Source organism: Nothoprocta perdicaria, unplaced genomic scaffold (assembly GCF_003342845.1).
Source record: "Nothoprocta perdicaria isolate Ctin4 unplaced genomic scaffold, notPer1 scaffold_24, whole genome shotgun sequence".
NCBI classification, from domain to species: Eukaryota; Metazoa; Chordata; class Aves; order Tinamiformes; family Tinamidae; genus Nothoprocta; species Nothoprocta perdicaria.
Window position 1 is genome coordinate 1,983,391 of NW_020455466.1, and position 20,442 is coordinate 2,003,832.

Consider the following 20,442-nt stretch of genomic DNA (forward strand, 5'->3'; position numbering starts at 1 on the left):
ATACCTCGATTACTTGCACCCTTTAAACTCCTGAGTCTTAGGTGCAGTCTTTGTCCCATTTTTCAGTTAGAGGAGAAGTTTAAGGGTTCCAGGAACTAACAGGCTGACTTTGGCAAGGGGAAAGCCATCATTAAGGAGGCTCCAGAGGGAGCCTCAGATTTTCARAATGGCCCTGCTCCATAGGTTTGCATTGAAGGGTTGAAGAAAAACACAGTATAGCTTGAAAGTATGAAGATGGAAGAAAGGAAGAAAAAAAAAAAGAGAGAGAGAAAATTTTCATAACAGGAGAACTTATTTGATCTCAGATAGGCTTTCTGTGTTAGAATGRATACCAAAACGATTTCTCTTCAAGAGAATTGTGTTATGAAACCAAAATAATCCTCTCTGTTTATCAAGCAGCAAAGTTACCAATAACTTCAAATACTTCTTTAATCTTCACCATCCCTACAAAAGGTTTTTCTTTTTACACATTTCTGCCGGTTTATTGCATAAATACTATGTTAGCAGTCATTCTTCAGTGTGTAGGTGGGATCGCCAGTAGGCAGAGACAGTGATATATGAGTCTCCAGGTGTTACTGCTCTTTTTAGAAAATCCTTTAACAAGCAGTTATGAAGATTGAGGTCATTTTACAAAATTAGAGTTACAGTAAGTTGTTTCACAGACTTTTTTTTTTTTAAGAAGGTGCTGTCAAAATTGATGATCCTGAAATGTGCTGAAGCTTTTTACTTAGCTCTGTTTACAAAATGCACATAATTCATTGTGTGTATTTAGTTTTGAAGATGTACTGAAGAGGTCAGAGTTGGTGAGCATTGGAGCAACATTTTCACCGATTTCTTTTTTGGTTTCAAGAAAGCAAATCTCGCGGTCCCAAAGTCTCAGTCAGCCTTGGAATAACAAGTCATTTTGCACAGTTGATGACASCAAGCAGATTACGGGCCTGTTTTAAGGTAATTATTATAAACATGAAGGAGCCATGAGGGAAGCTGCACAGCTCAGGAGATAAGTCTGAAGCCTTTCACCGCCAGACCTTAGATCCTACCACACTGAACTGGTTCATTTGAATTCCTAGCCTACACAAAAGCATCCACACCGCCATGGGTATCTATCAAACTCATTARTAATTGGCATACTGAGTGCCAGTCTCCACAGAGAACTGGAGGACTAAGACCTGAGTAACCATCCTAGGAGGTGCAGCAGGCTGTGCCAGYCGCAACACAAGCACCTCTGCAGAAGTGCACTTCCCAGTAGGCCTCTTCTGCAGACAGAAAACTTCTAGCAACCTTCCTGTGTATCAGATGGATGCAAACAATTCCACAAAGCACCACAAGAAAAGGAAGAAAAACCATGTTTTCAAAGCTTGTTAAAAGCCCTGTGCCACCATCCCTATCAACATCATCCTTTGGTGCAAGGAAAGGCACTAAGCACAGGTAATTCCATGCAAACACCACCCACAATACCATTTTGAATTCTGAATCCTCTCATGCCAGCACTTGGAAACATGCAGCAAAGAGGAGAGATGTTTCTAAGATGGGATCTGTACTAAATCCCTTAGTTCCCAGGCTAGGATAAACACCAGATTGAAGCAGCAGAGTTGTCGAAAACCATTTGGCATTTCATAACCCAGTCCCCCACCTTCACACTTAAGTAATATTTTATCGTCTAGCATCATGGCTTGGCACAGAATTGTACAGGTTGAGACTCTTTTGTAATTCTTGTGCTCTACAATGTTTCCCCTCCACCCCCATCCCCCCAAAAAGACACCTCTGTCCAAAAGGTAGAGCACAAACAAGCTCCATTCTGAGTCATAAAAACATAACACATGCGTAAGTGCATGCAATAATCTTGGTATAATTTGCCCCTTAGTCACTGTCTAGTCCTATTATGTAAATCTGAAACATGCATTTTTGAAAATAAAGGGCTTCAGTAAAATAATTACTGTTGTAATCCTGGAACCACACCCCATAAACAATTTAGCAATCAACTGGCTCCATATATTTGAAAACTATAAACAGATTAGTATAAAATAAAAGCAGTAAGGACCAAAAATCTCAACTGCTGGTGTAAATTAGTATAGCTTGACTAATTCAAATTAGCAATTTGACTGATTTCTATTAAACTGCAATAATTTACAGTAGGTTGTCATTTTTTCCTCTCCATGTGTATATGCATCACAGTATATATATGTTTGTATAGTCTGTATAGAGCATGTATATATTTTTCCTGTTTTTTAAGGATATAGTGATCTCTCATATAATGATAATCCCATTTCTCTTTGTGGATGTGTGCATTTGCGAAACCTAAGTATGACTTCAGGCACTGCAGAGAGAGGAATTGAAGGACTACTAGAAAAGAAATAAGTGATGACTTCAATAATTTCCATAAATTCATATKCATTTTCCTAATAAGAAATTTGCTTGATTACAGAAAACAATATAAGATTGCCCTTAGCAAGCTTCATTTCAATCAAGCCTACGGATTATAACCTTTTTACAGTCCAGAACAGGAGATTCCCTTACTTTTTGCACATCTTTCCTACAATGTAGGACCTATCTTTAATCTCATTTTAGAAAGGATTCTTATTTCAATAGCTTAAAACTTGACAGAAGAAGGGTCAAATTAGGACCCGTCTTCATTGAAAAACGGACCATCTACTACTCTTTCATTCTAAAGAATTTTCACCACTGCATGAAGCAGGTGAATCCTTATTATCCTCAAGTTGGAAAACTGGGTCATAGAGTTCAATTATGGGCTTAGGCCTAGGCACTGGGTACAAAGGGCGCTGAACAAAAATGGAAGTTCTTGTGATGTGGTCCTGCATTGAAACTATGCTTTTCCCTCACTTAGTCCATCATATTTCTGAWTTTAAGAGTCATTCCACTACAACTGTTTTCTAGTATCTCATCCAGACTAACTTTTGTCACAGAGCAGCCACATGAAAGGGGAGGGGGGGCAGTGAATAAAGCATGCTGTGGATTGAAACCTAAATTATAACAGCATGATACCATGGAAAGTCTAAAATAAGCTTTGAAGTCAAAAAATAAAGCAATATTGCAAATGAAGAAAGCATACAGGGGAGGAAGGGTGGGGCAGGAAAGGATTCAAAAAAGCAGGCTAACCAAGAGTGAGGAATTGAAGCTTCTATGTAGTTCATTCCTAGCTACTCTAAAATACCTTTAAGTTCTCATGTAACTGTATCTGGAAGAATTTCTATACTGAATGCAAAAATCTGGAAGTAAAGGAAGGTTCAGAAGACATTGCTGCTCAGAAACACCAGCAGCATTCCTGGTGACAAGACCCAGGCCTTGTTCTGCTCCCATACTAGACTAGTGCCAAGAGCAACACAGATCTTGGATCCAATTCTGACTGCACTTTTTGAAACATTAGTTCATCAGAAGCACATTTCTTAAAGATTTACACATCTTAAGAGGAAACTACCTCTCATATGCAGAAGTATCACTGAAAGCAGACTCACTGAAACAACTGCCATTTGTTATTGCATTAGTACTTATCACCTATTATCATGTCTTAAAACATATGACACTGTGTAACAGTAATGTGCTCATAGTTAGAAAAAGTTAGATTCAACAGCCTTTGGCTCTGTGGCCTATTTCACATCTTTGTTCTGCTGTAAACAAATTAGTTGGACTGCAGTGACCCAATAACTGGCATCTTGAAGAATATGGATGAACACTTTTCTGTCTTTTCTCATCATTGTTCTAGAGCCCATGGAGGTGTCTACCTTGCAACACCTGTCTTGACATAACTGCTGCTAAGGAAACAGGTAACAAGTTTACAGATGTTTTTTACAGGCAAAGCACAGGATGGATCTGAAGGGAAAATTGTTCTGTATATTCTTGTTCCTGGAATGTTTCCCAACATCCCAGTTACTCTAGAGAGCCTGACTGGGAAGACATATGTTTCATTGAGTAAGACAAAAAGAATGATGGAAATGTTGTATGCGCTGCTTTCCTACATCTGAGTCCACCTTTCAAAAGTTGGGGACTAACAGGGTGAAACAAATGTTAACATGAAAAAGGAAACTTTGCATATTCATCCATACATCCATTTTCCATAGGCTCTTTTACCTATTTAATGCTCTTCTGTCACAAATCCCAGCCGAGTTTAAGCACAAACAGCACTTGCTGAAACAAATAGTTTTTCAGCAAATCATAGTAAATGCTCAAAGAATTAAAAGTCTGAGCATGACAACATATATTGGAATCTAAGCAGGGTTAGTTGCACCGCTCAAAAAAACACAACTGAGGCAGAACACATAACAGACCATATTTTGACTAGGTTTGTCATCTTTAATTGAAACTGCAAAGCTTCCTGTCACTTCACAGATACAGGATTGTGAGGAATCTTCAACACTAAACATGAAGCTGAGATTTCTTCACTCTCCTTTTTTTCTCTACAAAATTTCAGATTTAAAAGCAATGCAACATGTGTTGCTAACTCTCAGAGTCTTTTTAGACAAATCACTTGAGCATCTTATCTGAGTTTTAGCTCTCGCATACCACGGAAGCATAGGGCCAAGTTTTACATGTTACTGAGGTTTCTGAAAGGACTCAGAAATCCATACTATCCATTATCATTAAGCAGAAGACAGGAGTACCTAGCTACTTCTTTGAAAAAATTAGCAGGTAATACTTACCTATGAATGTCTGAAAATCTCATTACCAACCAATAGGTTCAAGCACCTAAACTTTACTTGGAAAGGACAGCACTCAACMGCAAGAAACTTCCATTCTCACTGCTGATACTTGCTCCCTGGGTGACTGAGCAMACTCCTCATTTCTAAGTGCTTCTGTTTGTTCACAACAATAGGACTACAGGGGCAAATGCACTTCAGGGCAAATGCACTTCTCATCACTGATCTCCATGTACTATACTAGCTAGATAACATTAGGAAGCTGGTTCTTGCAGGCTAATCCAATTAGGCACTAAGGGGACCTTTTAAAGTCATTGGAATTATTTCCAATGGCCTCAGTGGACATTACTCTTGAAGGATAGCTTTCTTTAAAATACCTATATATAAAGATGCACAGAAACAGAACTTGCTCATCTGCCTCTCACTTTCTTCATCTCTAAAACATGGATAACAACAGCTCTTTACCCATCTCCATAGAAGGCCCGATAGTATTTAGAGTAATTGGCACTATGACTAATTAACTAATATTTGAACAGGGATTTGAAAATGCACTACATAACTGCTAAGTACCATTACTAAATTAAGCCAACTGTCGCTAATAGTAGACAGYCTGATCTTTGCTGCTTGTTGACACAAGACCAATTATAAATAATGAGTTCCATTAAGTCTAGAATGTCATACATGAAGAAATTAATGAAAATTAAGAAGAATAAAATGGTATACCATAATCATTCAATATTAAATTTATTTATTGGACTTAAGAATTTTAATCAGCAATGCCTACAGCAATTTCCCTTTGCATATGCACCATATAGCTAAATAAACCACATGCCTCTTTCACTGGAAATAAGATCTGGATTAGCCTTGTGCCATTAGACTATCTCCAGATACTGTTAGCTCCTATATCAAGAGTCCTGCTCATCAGTTATCAAGCTCCAAATAGATTTTCTCTTCTTCCTACTCCAGTTGTGAAGGTTATTACAGAAATCTCATTTTTAGAAGCCTCCTAATTACAAACCTAATCCATTAATGAGCACTCTGTTTCCATTTGGCTTTTCTCACATTGCACTAGAAGCTCACAGTTATTCTGTATTCAATGAACAAATTTAAATCTTTCCCCTCCCTAGGATTTTTTTCCCCCCTTTATGAGGTACTAGCGTGCAGGGATCAACAATTTCCACTAAAGACAGAAACATTTAACTATTACATCTTTAGCTTATTTCCATCATTCTTGTCTTTATAATCCCCTTGCAGGAAAAACTGCACATCCACAGGTTGACAATGCCTCCTAGTTTTGTGTCACCTGTTTTCAGCTTTTTATACCTCAATCATTAACAAAAATGCTAAAAAGGAAGAGGGAAGGGAAAAAAAAAGAAGAGTCCTAGGTTGATCTATGAGTATTTCCACAAATAAACTAATAAACTTTCCACTAAGCTGCCAGAATCTGTGTCACCTCCCTGTTCCCTTCCCACTTTCCCTAAGAGCTTTCTCAGTTTAAGAAAGAGATAAAAATCTAGCTATGCTATCCCACTGATTCAATTATGCTGTTCTAGTTCAGTAGGTGAACTAAGTATGTTTTAAGTCAACCTGCTTTATTTGGGTATCCTTTGGTATGTTCCATGATGAATGCTAATTCTATACTAGTGGATTTGAACTCTAGCATCATAAAAAGCAAATATGATATTCCATGTTCGGCTTCATCAATGCAAAGGCAAAATGATGGGTCTTCAAATACATTCAAAGAAATCATTACCTATGCTGTTTTCACTAATTGTGGAAAATATTCTTTGTTAACTGTTTATTAGTTAACACATTGACTAGTATTTATTACTTCTATTTTGGCAAAGCCATTATAAAACAATCTCTTGTATATATATTCATATATGTATATATAATGCTTTTTGATTATCACAAGAGGATCATCAACCTACAACAAATATTGGAATAAACTCTATACAACAAAACATGGTTGCCCAAATGTTGAGTCAATGTTTTTGTGAAAGAGGCATGTATGATGTCAAATCATCTCAATGYCAAACTGATCCACTGGCAGGAAACAATCAGGAATACAGAATATCTTACCTTGAGGTGCCAGCTATGCATATATCAAGTTTTTCTCCAGGGTGTACCCCAAGCAAATCTGTTGATGAAGTCATGGAGCTGATGTAATGAATGGCCTGGTCTACAGTTTTCACCAAGGGTGTTCACTGCTAATGCAGACAAGAGAAGAATTCAGGGACCCTATAATTATTCCAGCAAAGTCACTAACTTAACTAGTTGCTTCCTTTTTCCTCTGTTTGCAGGGCCATATGCAATATCATGCTGTCTAGGTAATTCATGTATTTTGCAATCACAACTGGTCACTAAGCCCCAGATCCCACATAACATCCACTTCACACAGACTCCCCAGTCTCTTCTCTCAATGGAACTCAAATAAAACTGGTTTGTCATTGAAATTCTCTCCCCAGCAATGAAAATCTCCTCCTTCAAGAAAGAGAATCCCCCACGCAAATACACATTTTATCTGAAGGCAAAAATCAACACCGTATTTTTGAAAGCCTAAACCACTTCTTTCCAAGAAAATATTAAATCAGACAAACAATCCTGCTCCCCTCCACTGGGGGGATGGAAAGTAACAAGTAGAGGAGGAAACACGGAAAAACATGACTGGGGAGAAAGAAATGATAGTTCTGACTGCCTGGCTTGAGGGCAGTGCAGAAAGTGAAGAAACTCCAAACGTGTGGGAAGTGGCAGTGGAAAAGCAGCATGAATGTGTGTGTACACACATGCAGATATGGATTTTCCAAGGACTGTCAGTAGGCACCAGTGTGTATAGCATGCATTCCTGCATCATTCCAGACAGCCACAGCAGCCTAGCTCAGCTGCTCCCCACCCCACTTAGGGAACTGCCCACCCTCAACACGTGTTGGCATCTACACGTTCACATGCAGGTGGGCCTGATATTATAGAACATTATGCTGCATATGTTATTTTCGGTTAACATTAAATGTTTTATATGCTTGCATAAGTATATAAATCTGATCACGATCTGATCTCACATTTGTTCCATGCCTGGAATCCTTTGGAACTGGTGCACACAGAGAGACTTTAAAGGACTTTAAAGCTATAAATCTGATTTCTCTGTGAAAAAGAAAGTTAATAAAAAATAATATTCTTTGCTCTTCCAAGGACAGATGCCCTTACACCAGATACTGCTCTTTCAGCAGATCTTTGTAGGTGGAGATTTCATATCAACATGTCTGCCAGTTCCTGACAGTTTCATCCAAGCCACAACATACACAGTCAACAGCAATTAGCATTAATTATTATTTATAAGAAGCAGTATTATCTACATTGCTATCATTCATACTTATTTTTATGTCTTACATAGGGCCTATGTGTATGGTACATAACTGCCCAAACAGATAGAACAAGGTCCCATGGAAACTGCAGACTAACTTAAAATGATCTATTCAAAATGCTTTAAGGATGACAGTATTTTAAAAACCAGGAGATCCTCTTTTCCCCACTTCTGTGAACTTGTCTTCTACTTTTAGTTTATATACAAGCTGTTTTCATTCCCCTCCCACCTGAATCCTAAAGCAGCAAAACCAATCCTGCCTATAAATCATAAAATTGTTTTATTTTCYAACCTAAAAAAGAGGGTAGAACCAACATAAGAATATATCATYCTCCCAAACCATTTTGAATCACCAGAAGCATGCAATTTTAATAGAGAAATCTCAAGCAAGCCTCAATCAAAATGTATTGATGTCATAGACCGAGGAAAAGAATGCTAAATATTTTGAATTTATTCCTTTATTTCTTTTGTTGGTGGGGGGAGGAGATGGCTAAAAGTTGATTTATTATCACAAAATATTGTTATTTCAATGAAACCAGCCTACCAAATTGAAAAGTGAGGATTGCTACAGGCCTATAACCTACATCTTTCTTAATGAAGAGCATTTTTATGCTATGATGAGAATCCAGGAGTTACAGCTTTTAAATAAATATCAAGTATCAAAAATCCAGCAATCCAGCTCTAAATCCACAACCTGGATCCTAAACTGGAAAAGGACCAGCTTCCTGAAGACTTGCATAGAAYAAAACAAAACAAAATAAAATAAACTTAGTAAAGGCAAAATAGTATTTACTCATGTAGTTCTCTATGAAGATCTGGATCTAACTTTCAGGCACTATTTCATTTGCCTGTTCACTCTCTTTAGGCCATCCAGGACTTCACATCCCTTCATAAATCAACACAGGCAGTGCCCTTACCCAGCCMTATTCAAGTTCCAGTTTACATCTTCCCTGCTAACCCAGAACTCTGTTCTGTGAAGCAGCACTTTGTATTGGCCAATGAGATTTTTTTTTCAATGTCTATAAAGCCAAGCAAATTTGCAAATATTACATAATTCAATTCTGAACAGTAAATTAGCACAGTTCTCTGTTATTAATAGTACTGAGCTTATTAGTATTGTTGATAATAGCTGTTCATAAATAATGATTTGCATAAATTAAATTAGATTGGAAGAACTTAGGAGAATTAGCAAATCCTATAGTGAATATGGTRCAAATTCTCTTTATAATGAGTTCTGCCTCGCTTCCAATTTAAATAATATTTTTATTGCTGTGTTTCTCTCTCATTTTATTGATGGATGTAATACACAGCCTCACAAGGAGTTGGATTATTGTGCGAATGCAGCTTAAAAGTTAAAGAATTTGTGAATCTACTTGAATACAGAAGGTGATTACACTTGGTCAATCCAAGCTTGTTGGGGAAACTATTAATAATCATCTGGAACTGCTGAGTCAATATTATGAATGAGATGGAAACACTGAGCACATTTCATGTGCTCCCACTGCTCACATCCTATTTGTGACTGTTGCAATCACAAATTATGYCTAGCTCTGAAACACTACATACTTTGACCAGGGTGCATTGCAACACTTCGCCATGGAGTCACAACATATTGTGTCATACCATATACACCTTTCAATAAGAAATATGAAAGGAATAGAGCAGGAAAATGTCAGACTAACATTCAATTTCAAAAGCTAACTTCAATTTGAGAGCTTTTGGGAATTACTTGTTTGACTTCTGTGGCAAAACTTGCCACAGCAAGCAAAGCAAATAAATGCAAGTTTTATTTCCTTTATAATAATAAGACAAGACCTTAAGCATATAACAAAAAAAAAGCTTAAATCTAGTTATCATTGGTGTATTTGCCATTTGCTCTATCATTCACATAGGTGTTGAATTAATTTATTCCATAAATTATCTACTGAGAAAGGCAAATCATAACACTCTTCTTATATAAGAAAGAATCATACTTAATGCAAACATTATAAGAGGTTTTATTTTTTTTTTTTTTGCCCAAATGACTCATGAATATTTGATATAAAAGAAAACTTGATAATTCTGTTCATAGCTAATGGGCAACTAAGACCTAATGAATTAATCCTGCAAATAATTGTTTTGAATTTTTTACTTTGGTTTCCAAATATGAAATGCTGTACTCTTGCTYGGCATCTTTATTTTAAGAGACAGGAGATATATGCTTCCAGCAAAATAAAAGTATGTGGAAAATAGTCTGATCCTCATTGTACTTATAATCAGTAATTACCATGTCATTATATTCAGCAGTCAAGTATTTCACCAGTATAAACCGACACACCTCTAGCAATAGAGTTACTATCACATCTGCTGTCAGTTCTTTTCATCCAAAATGCTCAGAGATAGTGARATTTGAGGAATGTGTAAATTATTCTCCAGATGTTTAGCTAGTTCATCACACAACACTTCACTGAAGTTAAGAGGACTATATCATCTGATAACACGGCCTACTATTCATAACCTAAATAAGTTTTAGATAGGAGGTTAACAGAAAGAGGTAACGATGCAATGCAAGGAATGCAAGTGCAGTACAGCAAGCTTAAGGGAGCTCTGTAAAGCAACAGATCAGTAACAGCAGAAACAACTTTCAGACAGCTTTCAGCAGTAATAAAGACATTCCTGCTGCCATTGATTAAGCAAGACAACCATCAAGGCATATACAAATAGACATTAGCACGCCTTTTCCTGGAGCAAGCACCCATGTTCTAGTATTTCACAGAAAGATCTTGCAAAACAGTCCAATGTAACATGCCTGCCTGCATGTATCACATCAAAAAACAAGTAGCAGCCAGGCAAAAGAAGAGAATAACAGTAATGCTTGGAATGAAACACAACGCTAGCTTAAAATAATAATAATAATAATAATAATAATAATAATGCTCAACTAAGAATCTCTCTCTCTCTCTCTCTCTCTCTCACCTTCCACGGGACTGCAGCTTAACTCCCTCTGCTCAACTGGATCTCAACTGCAGAATTAAGCTTGATTATAAAGAAAACAGGTTTGCTTTTCACAATCTGTTATCTTAAGCAAATAACTAGGATATGCCCATTTTAGGTACTTCCTAAGAGGAGCCAAGCACCCTTGAATTCACCTCAAACACATTTAGAGCCCTGTAATACATCCCAGGTGACACCTTAGGCTTCTTTTTGGGCACTGCAAGGTGCAAATCACATAATGTACTGCAGACATCTGCTTTGCAATGAGATGATGATAAGTCCCAGCTGTGACAACATATGCAACCATTTGCAATTTCAGCCAGCAGTTCTGAGAATTCACTTTCTGTAAAGCAAACATATTTACTAATGGTCAAAGAAAGAAAGGTTCAAACTCCTTATCGTGCCTTTAGCTCACAAGTTTTAGTTTCTTTTTGTTTATGGGTTTCTCTACCTTCACCTCTATTCCAAAATAAATAAATAAATAAATAAATACACTCTGCTTAATGGTATAACTTTCCTAAAACTCTACTCCTGTTTCCTGTAAAGGACATATGAGAACAATAACATCTTATCAAAGCTTCACAGCACGAACTGAACACAAGTATTCCTGTAAGTTAAATCTTGTACTTGCAAACATGGATTCAAGAGTTGACTTGTGATTTAACAAGAAAYAAGGTGCCTGACATGGGATTTCTTGTGTCACACTGTACTTTCTCATACAACTCACAGSCATGGTTAAGGATTTAGTGTGGACAAAGGATTTCTCTCTCTACGTGGCACAGGTGAGGCCACCTCTTCGGAAGGAAGAGAGTGTAGACRTGGGCACAAGCCCTCAGGTTTAAAGACTGGGCACTGGCTGGTTTTGAATACTAAGGTAGCTATAAGGTAGCCATAAGACCAGATGGGACATTGTGAGTATCTTATAAATCTACGATCAAGATYATATCTACAAGATTCACCATTCTAAAACCATGATGTTTCAAATACTAATGAATACATTCATACACAAGGGTAATTTTCTCAAATTAATTAGGATTACTCCTGTGCATAAAAGAATGCCAGCGTAGGTGTTCACAGAGTAAGTTTTGGAACATCAGTCATCATATASCCATCAGTTAAAGCACAGTCATAAATGCTTTTGCTTGGAAGACTGCGTTAACCTTAATATAAAATACATGTTTTCTGGGGCTGATGACTCAAGAAGAACTTGCAAGTCTATACCTCAACCCATTAATCTTATATAAATAAACTTTCCCCTTGTGAAAGGGAGTCCCATAGTATTAATAAATAGGGATCTTTCTCAATCATAATCAGATTCTGTAAGAATCATTTAGAAACATTTAGATTAATTATTTGTTGCGAATTATTCACTTACCTCTGTCTCTTCAATCAAACAGGCTCTATTTCTTTCGGCAGCATGAGCTGGTATAATAGAATAGAGASTTTCCACATTTAACTCTCATATCCAACACCATTTAATTAAAGTCTTAACTGTGAATTCTTAACTGTGAATAATCATGAGTTGGACCAAAGTTTTGAAAGTTTGAATTTGGGCCCACTGGAGTGAAAGTCCCACCTATTAAGTTTGTCTCTGCACTTGACTCCACCTAACTTCTTCAGTGGACCAAACTTTAATAATAGTGCATTTAAAGGCCAAAGTAGAGGTAGAGGGTGTATTACTTCACATTACTTCACTAGAGAACAAACACGGTCCAAGTCACCAAGGTCTATTTACAGTGAATTGATGGGCATTTCAAAGTAGCATCGTGGGAAGGCATGTCCTACAATATTTTGATGTCTCTTATAGGTTTTAATGTATCTTGGGWGCTGCTAAGTTTCTTGGACTTGACTCTGTCTTGACAGGAGAAAGTCAAAATAGACTGTATTTCAAACCCATTATGGTACTGGGATGAATAAATCAAGCAATCAATAAAATCTCTTTGATGATGAGTAAATGCCTCCACAGTCTGACCTCTCAGCTGCTAGAGCTTACCCCTCTCTGAAATGAACATGGAAGTTTGCAGACTTTTAAAATATTGTTCCACTTGGCTTCAAACTCCTCCATACATATATCTTACTCAATTCACAATTTAGAACTTCCTATTCTGCACAGGATCTGGAAATTTTCACTAGCAGAAGAAAACAAGGCAATTAGACCTGATAAATAGCAGGCCCTTTGAAGAAATACACACTGATGTTCAAACTTCACTTTTGCATTTGTTGACTTCAGCTTCAATTAAAGAGAAATCTTCAATCACCATTGGCCATGAAAGACTTGTGATTCAATGAAAAACAAAACAAAAAAAATCCTCCATGAAAGACAGGAAAATCATACCCTAAAAGAGAAAACGCAGATGAAAGACTTGCTTCAAAACACACCATGCAAAATGAAAACCCAAAGAACTCCCTAGCCTGAGGAAAACTATAGAGGTGAACAGTCCAAAATATTTAGCCAGCTAGATCAGCTAGATCAGAGATCTTTGAGCATTCTGAGAATTTTCTACAACTGGAGAGGAGTCACCCTTGGTTAGAGCTAGTTACTCCAACTCTCCACCTCTCCGTCTCTTCGACTCAGCTCTACTCCCGTCTCCTTATCCTTTCGTTCTGTTCCCTTTACCCTGTTCCCCTTTCACACTCACTTCTGTTTCATCTTTCCTACAGTAAAAAAATAGTGTTCAGATATGGATTTCCTATATGCAAAATGCCAAATTAAAAAAAAAAAAATCATTTGTAAAGAGGAACTGMTTTTTGTGAAAAGAAACTCAAGCAAGCAACTCCATATTACAACAGCAATCACAAGCCCCAGACAAGTCACGAAAATATTTGTGCTGCAGTACCCAAGTACACACSAATGGATTCCCTCCTCCTAACCCTAGCTGACTTCCAGGTAAATAGCCACCACATTAAAAGTAGATTCAGAGGTGTTTAGTAAGACCTGGTCTTAACCAAACAAATCAGCACTACTGACAGATTTACAAGGGAGAAGATACTGGGTGTGACAGGCCAGAAAATCACTAGCAGACATTCAGCTGGCTCTTCTCTCTGGAATATATTTTACTTACCGATCTTGGGCTAACACCCAGGACTTTTCTTTCTTAGCAAAAGTATGATGTCARGCACATGGCAGTTCTTGAGATTCTGTATAAGCCAGCATTGCCAGAGGCTCTGTGCAGGTGTGGTTAACAGTTATTTAATGATTCCTCACAATTGCATGTATCTGTCTGAACATAAATACAGTCTGATCGTAATCTTTCTTTTCACACCATGAATTTGCTCCAGTGTTTCCACCCTTGCTCTCAAATGCATGATCATAATTATTACAGAACTTAGATACACTGGGTCTTTTCAGACCRTTCATGAACACTTCACTGTCCTGTCAGCTTGATAAAGTGAAGAGACTGCTTCCTACTGGAGAGAGGGTATTTAACACAAAAACTGCAGCTCTCTGCTTAAATTTTGTGAGTTTGGTTCCCTGGTGACTCACAAGACTCTCCTCCCTTCCACATGTTTGCACACTGATGACAAGTATTGTGAAGTTTCTAAAAGCAAAACGATCAAGAAACAGAAACACTGGCAATTCCTGAGCAAATTTCTCAGTCTTCCTCCTCTCCCCTGCAGTTACATGACCTTTTAATTCAAGGCAAGTATTAGTACTATTCAATTAGTTAAAATAATTTTGAGTGATAGTTTGACTATTTCTTTTCCAAAAGGTAATAGTTTTCCTAATTAGTCATTTGCTTTGATAAGGTACTGACTTTTACTCTAATCTAAATTAACAAGACTTTATCTACCTGCATCATTTAAACACACCCTACTTGCAAATCTGGTATGACTAAAAACCAAGACAAGTGTTTGGTTTCATTTTACATTTGCTTCAAAGTGCCCCGCTTGGAGGTTAATTATTAATCTACTGAACTATATGCAAAGGTTCAGGGAAACAATGGGGTTAGTAGGTAGAGTGATAGTTCAGGAATTAGGAAACCTGTGTCCTATTCCCTGCTTAGATCGTGTAAGTTTGGCCAAGACACTTGAATTCTGTCAACCTTTACTTGCAAAACAAAAACAGCAACACCCTCTGAACAAAGCACTTTGACATCTTTAGGGAAGAAATCTCTCCTGTGTGAGGCAACAGTGTATTTTCACCTTCAAGAGACTGAAACTCAGCTAATCCCTTGAGAACTCATCTAGGAACTTGATATCAGATACTCAAGTCATGCAACTCAACAAAACTAATGATTTTGTCAGAGCTGTGCGGATCTGCAGCAGCTGAAGAACCAGCTCCTCAAGCTTTTATTGTATTTCTCTGTTGCCTGGAAAGTGGTGAAAACACACACGATTTCTGGAACTTGGTTTGGAGATTACAATCCTCTTCCACCCCAATCCTTAGCTATTATAATAGGTGCAATTATACAGACTACCCAAGGAGTCAGGAAGCAGCCATACAGACCAGATTTTCAAATATACCACTGCTCTTTTGGAGTTGTGAGAGAATTAGATTCAAATGACTCCAGATATCACAATTCAGATGTTTGTTGAAAAYGGAAAATGAAGGATAGAATATGCATGAAAGAGGGGCATTACTGCTGAATTCTATATACTATAGCAAGGCCTGGCCAGTGTAAAACCTGATCCTGAATAGCTCCATTTTAATGCAATTCACTTGGTTTTAAAGAAAAAAAAAAGAACAAACTTTTCTTTTTTAATTATTGTTTATTTACATATTTGGCCAAGACTTATATAAAACACAGRTTTCCATTTAGAAATAGCTTTTTGAAAACAAACAACAAAATAAAGAAAAAAAAATCGCAGAAGTGAGAGTGTAAAGACTTACTGCTATTCGGCTGGAATATTATTGGCACGCTGATTCATTTGTTAAGCCACAGTGCTATAAATAGTACTGTAACTAAATTGAAAGGAAGCATATCTTTCATTATCTCTAGCTTCTTATTAGCCGATGTAAAATATGTGTTTTTTATTTTCTTGGCTTAGATGTATTTCAGGAAGGACTAGAAACGCTCAGTGACTTTCCAAAACACATCCAAAGCCCTTCAGTTCTCAACTCTTTTAATTTTGTTGTGCTTCTCTTGCCGTGTTGCTAACTCTGCTCCATCCACTCACAGACTTGAAGGCAAGAAGAGGCTACTGCAACAGCTCCRTCGGTGTTTCCTCATATCGTGGGCCAGTGATAGCAAGCCTCTGGCATCAATACCAAGTTAGGCGCCAACAGATATTTGGTCTGGCACCAGTAATAACAAGCTATGATGGTTTCCTTTAAAGCTTGTTTGGCACCAGTAGCAAAAAATATTCACCATTCCTGGCAGAGAGCCACCAAATGGCTTCTGCATCACAACTTCACAGCAAGCATAACACAACATATCTTCTAATTGCTGTGGAGTCCATGTCTCAGCAAGCAACTCCCTCCTTACGATTACGTCCAGACTTATCAATAACTCTGCTGCCTTCCAATGCAAGTGTATTTTCTTCAGTAGGAATAGCTCCGTAGAGAGATCCTCACCATTTGTATCTCCCCTCTTGGTGGAGATGTGTGAAATCAGGTATGAGAAACGTCTATGGGGACTGCTACTAAATAAAGTCATAACAAAATATGTTGTAAATACTGTGTTGACTTAACCTCCCTCCTCACCCTCTACTTTTTATGTCATGTACCTTCTCCAACTGCAAATCTGCAATATACTCTGCATAGGTTGATCTTGCGGAGCTCTGTTCGAGCCCTTGAGGCTTAACGTAGCTCTAGCTAAAAGAGGGAATTAGCTATGAATTATCTGAGACTCAGGATGAAACAGCTTCAGCTTTGACGGCTCCTTGCTAATAAATGTCACAACACTTCTGCTTAGGCCTCATGGTGGATACATCAGTGGACACAGCTCAGGATAAGGACCTCAGGAGCTCAGGTCTATGTTCAGGACTGTTGTTGACCTGCTAGATGAATTCCAGCAAAACACCTTCACTTCTGTTTGCCYGTAAAATGGGAGAGCTCTCAGCTCTCGGAGCGGGAAGGACTGTGTGAGAACCAGGAATTATTTCTCTGCTACTTCTCATCACTTCTCATCACTTCCAGCAGCAATAACGCCATCCTCTTCACAGAAAAAAAAATATTATTTTCCACTCTGTCACAAGACAGTACATAGGTGAAAAATATGGCTGATATGCTAACTTATTTTATGGGACAGGGCAGAGGGTGTGCTAAGCCTTTGGGCATGGGAAAATCTCATGCTGGGCAACTGCTCCCAGGAAATTTATGTTATATAAGACAAAGTTGACATGGCAGTCCCCGCTGTAAATTCATCTCTTAACAAATTCAAAGATACGTTAAAATCTCTACACAAAAGGGACAGCTGTTCTGCTGAAAAGTGCAGATCCGTAGACTTCACAGTGTGGAAACTCACACAGACAGGCATTCTAGTTGAGTGATCAAATTCTGCCTCTTGATGTCCAGTTTAATTTCCACTAGTCTCCTTCCCTACAATTTAGGACTATATAAATATATATAGCGCAGTTAGCCAAYGTTCGCAATTGCATAAATGACTCTGTAGTTCATTTATGCATGCTAGGCACATCTCCTGCTGAGGAGCCCATCCAAAGGGAACTCTTTGAACTGGTCTGTTGTTACTCCTGCGTTTCATTGTCCAGTTTCATCATTCCTGGCAAGTCCCCGAGCTCCTGCAGCTAGCTACAGTGGAAGGAAAAGAGATGATGAAGCACTTTGTCCAGCTGCTGTGCCGGACATCTCAGATCYACAAATAAGCTTGCCTACCACCAGCTACAGGACTTCCTCAGTCACCAGAGTCTAGCTAAGAGTCTGTATCTGGGMAATATATCTGCAAATCTTCTCTAATCCAGTTAGTAGTTTAGAGGAGAAGGGGTCAAAACAGACAGTGTGAGGGGAATGGGGTGAAAGATTTAAAGAAGCAAAAAGCAAGACCATGGAGCCACAAACTTTTGAACAACATTTGCTGATGTGTGAAGCCAAATCATTAATTAAGGGGCAATAAAGGCAATGAAACTGGATCAATGTAAACCAAACTCGCGACCATCAGAGTGTGTAGTGTTCTGCTGCAATTAGCAAGGAATATTTTTAGAACTCTAATCTTGAGCAAACTGCAGACAACTGCACTGACCTGCCTCCAAGTCGGTACTGGTGTGCTTTTAGCATTTGTGAAGCAATGGGCTAGAATGCTAGAGAAAATGAGAAACGGAGTGCATGATTTGCAAATAACCATGGGCATTTCTTTCCTTTGTCTTTGAATCGGTTCTGTAGTGAAAAATAGTAAAGGTAGTAAAAAAGCAGGCCTTACCTCAAAAAAAAAAAAAAAAAGGAAAAAGAAAAGCTCTGCTCTGGTGCTCTAAAAAGGAAGAGTTACTTCATTTTAGAACAAAGAAACTTCTTTTTTTTTTTTTTTACATTTGCTTCACTACAGGTTTTTTTGGCATTTTTTTTCCTTGGGATGATGGGGGTGGAATGTTTGGCTTTGCTATAATACAGCACATCAAAGTGCTTTTGATGTGAAGTTTACTTAACAGAATCAGTTTTTCCGATGATTGTGTTAATCTTTATAAACCTGAAGGCGATACTGTGCCTTTTACAAAACTATGGCAGGAAAGGGCTTGAGGTTACATATACTCTCAGTGGGGAGAGACACCAGCAGCCGTGCTGTTCCCCCAGTGCACCCAGCTCTGCCGTTTGTTGGGTGGGTGGCAATGACCATGGGCCTGATGCTGCTTTGACCTGTGCCAGGACTTGGGCTCTGCTCAAACTGTGCAGTTTCCCCAGCCGTAGGCACCTCCGTACATCTTCTTGGGCAACATCCATTAGAGATTTGAGCAGCCAAGTTACGCTGATAGGCTTGCAGGCAGCCTYAGTGCCTTGACTGATCAGCTCCAATCTCTTAGAAAGGTACCTGCTCCCAGCCTTGAATAACCATCTTTGATTTTGTATTATTGCAAGGCCAAGCTCCAGTCCCCTTTTAAATCTTGAAAAACCAGCTGCGCCATCCACTCCTAGTCTTGAAGTATGGCTTTAAAAAACATCTTCTGTTATGTCTCACTGTTTACCTACAGCATTTGAATGACTTTTTAAGTTCTTTGAATAAAGATAAGAGACAATGTGTACATTTTCCCCACAAATAGTGGAACGGTAATAAAATAAACATCAAAGGTAAGCTAGCAAATCATCACTACTTCACTGCTATTTACAACAAAAGCAGGAAGAGGAAAAAAACTACCTTCACCATTGGCATCATCTTAGAAAATAACAAGTTTGGGAAGGAATGATAGCTTTTTCCCATACCCTTAAACACAAACATTGGCACCTACAAGCTAGTGCGAAGCTTTACTGAAAGATCTTAGTTTACATTACATGGAGACAACAACAACAAGAAACCAAGAGAGGTCTCCCTCCTCTTATTTTTGCCTTTCTGCATTACCCACCTTCGTGAGCTTTAGTAAGAACAGGAAAATAACTATTACTAAAAAGTTAACAAGAGTAGAGCCAAAGGGAACCTCTCATTCATCGGTATCATCACTTAAAAATGTTGCAGACTTAAAAAAAAAAAAAAAAAAAAAAAAAAAAAAGGCAAAGCTTTGAAACATTTTGCAGGTGTGTGTGAGAATCTGTTTCTATTCAAGAGAGAGACTGAGAAAGAAAGTAGTGCTGTTTGTTTCTTGCATTGCTCTTTAAAATCTGCTTTCTTTCATATTCCTCTCCAACACTCCCTAATAGCCAGACTGCAAATAGCATAGACCTAACTACAGTGACTACACTTTTTAAGTCCTCATTCTAAAAGGCTGTCCGATTTAGAAAGACTGCTTTTGGCAAACATGGTGCAATCCAGCTCTTACTCCAGGACCCAAAATTCAAAGTGTACATAGAAGAAATAAAATATAAGCACTAGGTTTCTGCTGATGTTTTTGTTTTGTTCTTGTTTTGCAAATGCTAGCACTGCCGCCGTGTGAAGTCTAACTGAGTTTTGCAATAAACTTTGAAKAGTGAGAGGGATAGGACTGAATGGGGGGAGGTTGGAGAAGCTACTGGTTTCTTGTTGTCTTATTTGTGGTGTTCTGCACAGCACACTACTGCGGGAGACAGGACTTCTGATCTGAAAGTGGGAAAGATCCTGACGACTCTCAAGCCAAAAACAACCAACATAAAATATATTTTTTTCCTAGAGAGGTGTGAAAGTAAATCACTGAATATTTTTGACTAGTTTAACTGATTTTTTTTTTTTATCTCACTGATAGTAAGCGATGCTAAAGCAAAGCCACACACTGAAATATTTTATTTGCAGAGCAACAGCTGAAATAGAGAGAAACAAACACGTCTTCTGGRGGAGAGCAGCGTGCTCCTGTATTCACACTAAGGCTCTTGAAAACGAAAGCCAAAGTCCTCACTGGCTCTTCTGCCTCCCCGCTAACACCTTGCCCCTGCACACGTCTGTG

The 20,442-nt window shown here is 38.2% G+C and overlaps 1 long non-coding RNA gene across 1 annotated transcript in view; it reads right to left on the bottom strand.

Moving 5' to 3' along the window:
• The window catches only part of LOC112947643, a 30,487-nt gene extending 19,453 nt beyond the window's left edge, over positions 1 to 11,034 (bottom strand). Inside the window, exons 1-2 of the long non-coding RNA XR_003249450.1 lie at positions 10,969 to 11,034; positions 6,735 to 6,862 (exon numbers count right to left, since the gene is read on the bottom strand). This is a non-coding gene — a long non-coding RNA (uncharacterized LOC112947643). The remainder of the gene's footprint in view (positions 1 to 6,734; positions 6,863 to 10,968) is intronic.
• Between the last annotated feature and the right edge of the window lie 9,408 nt (positions 11,035 to 20,442).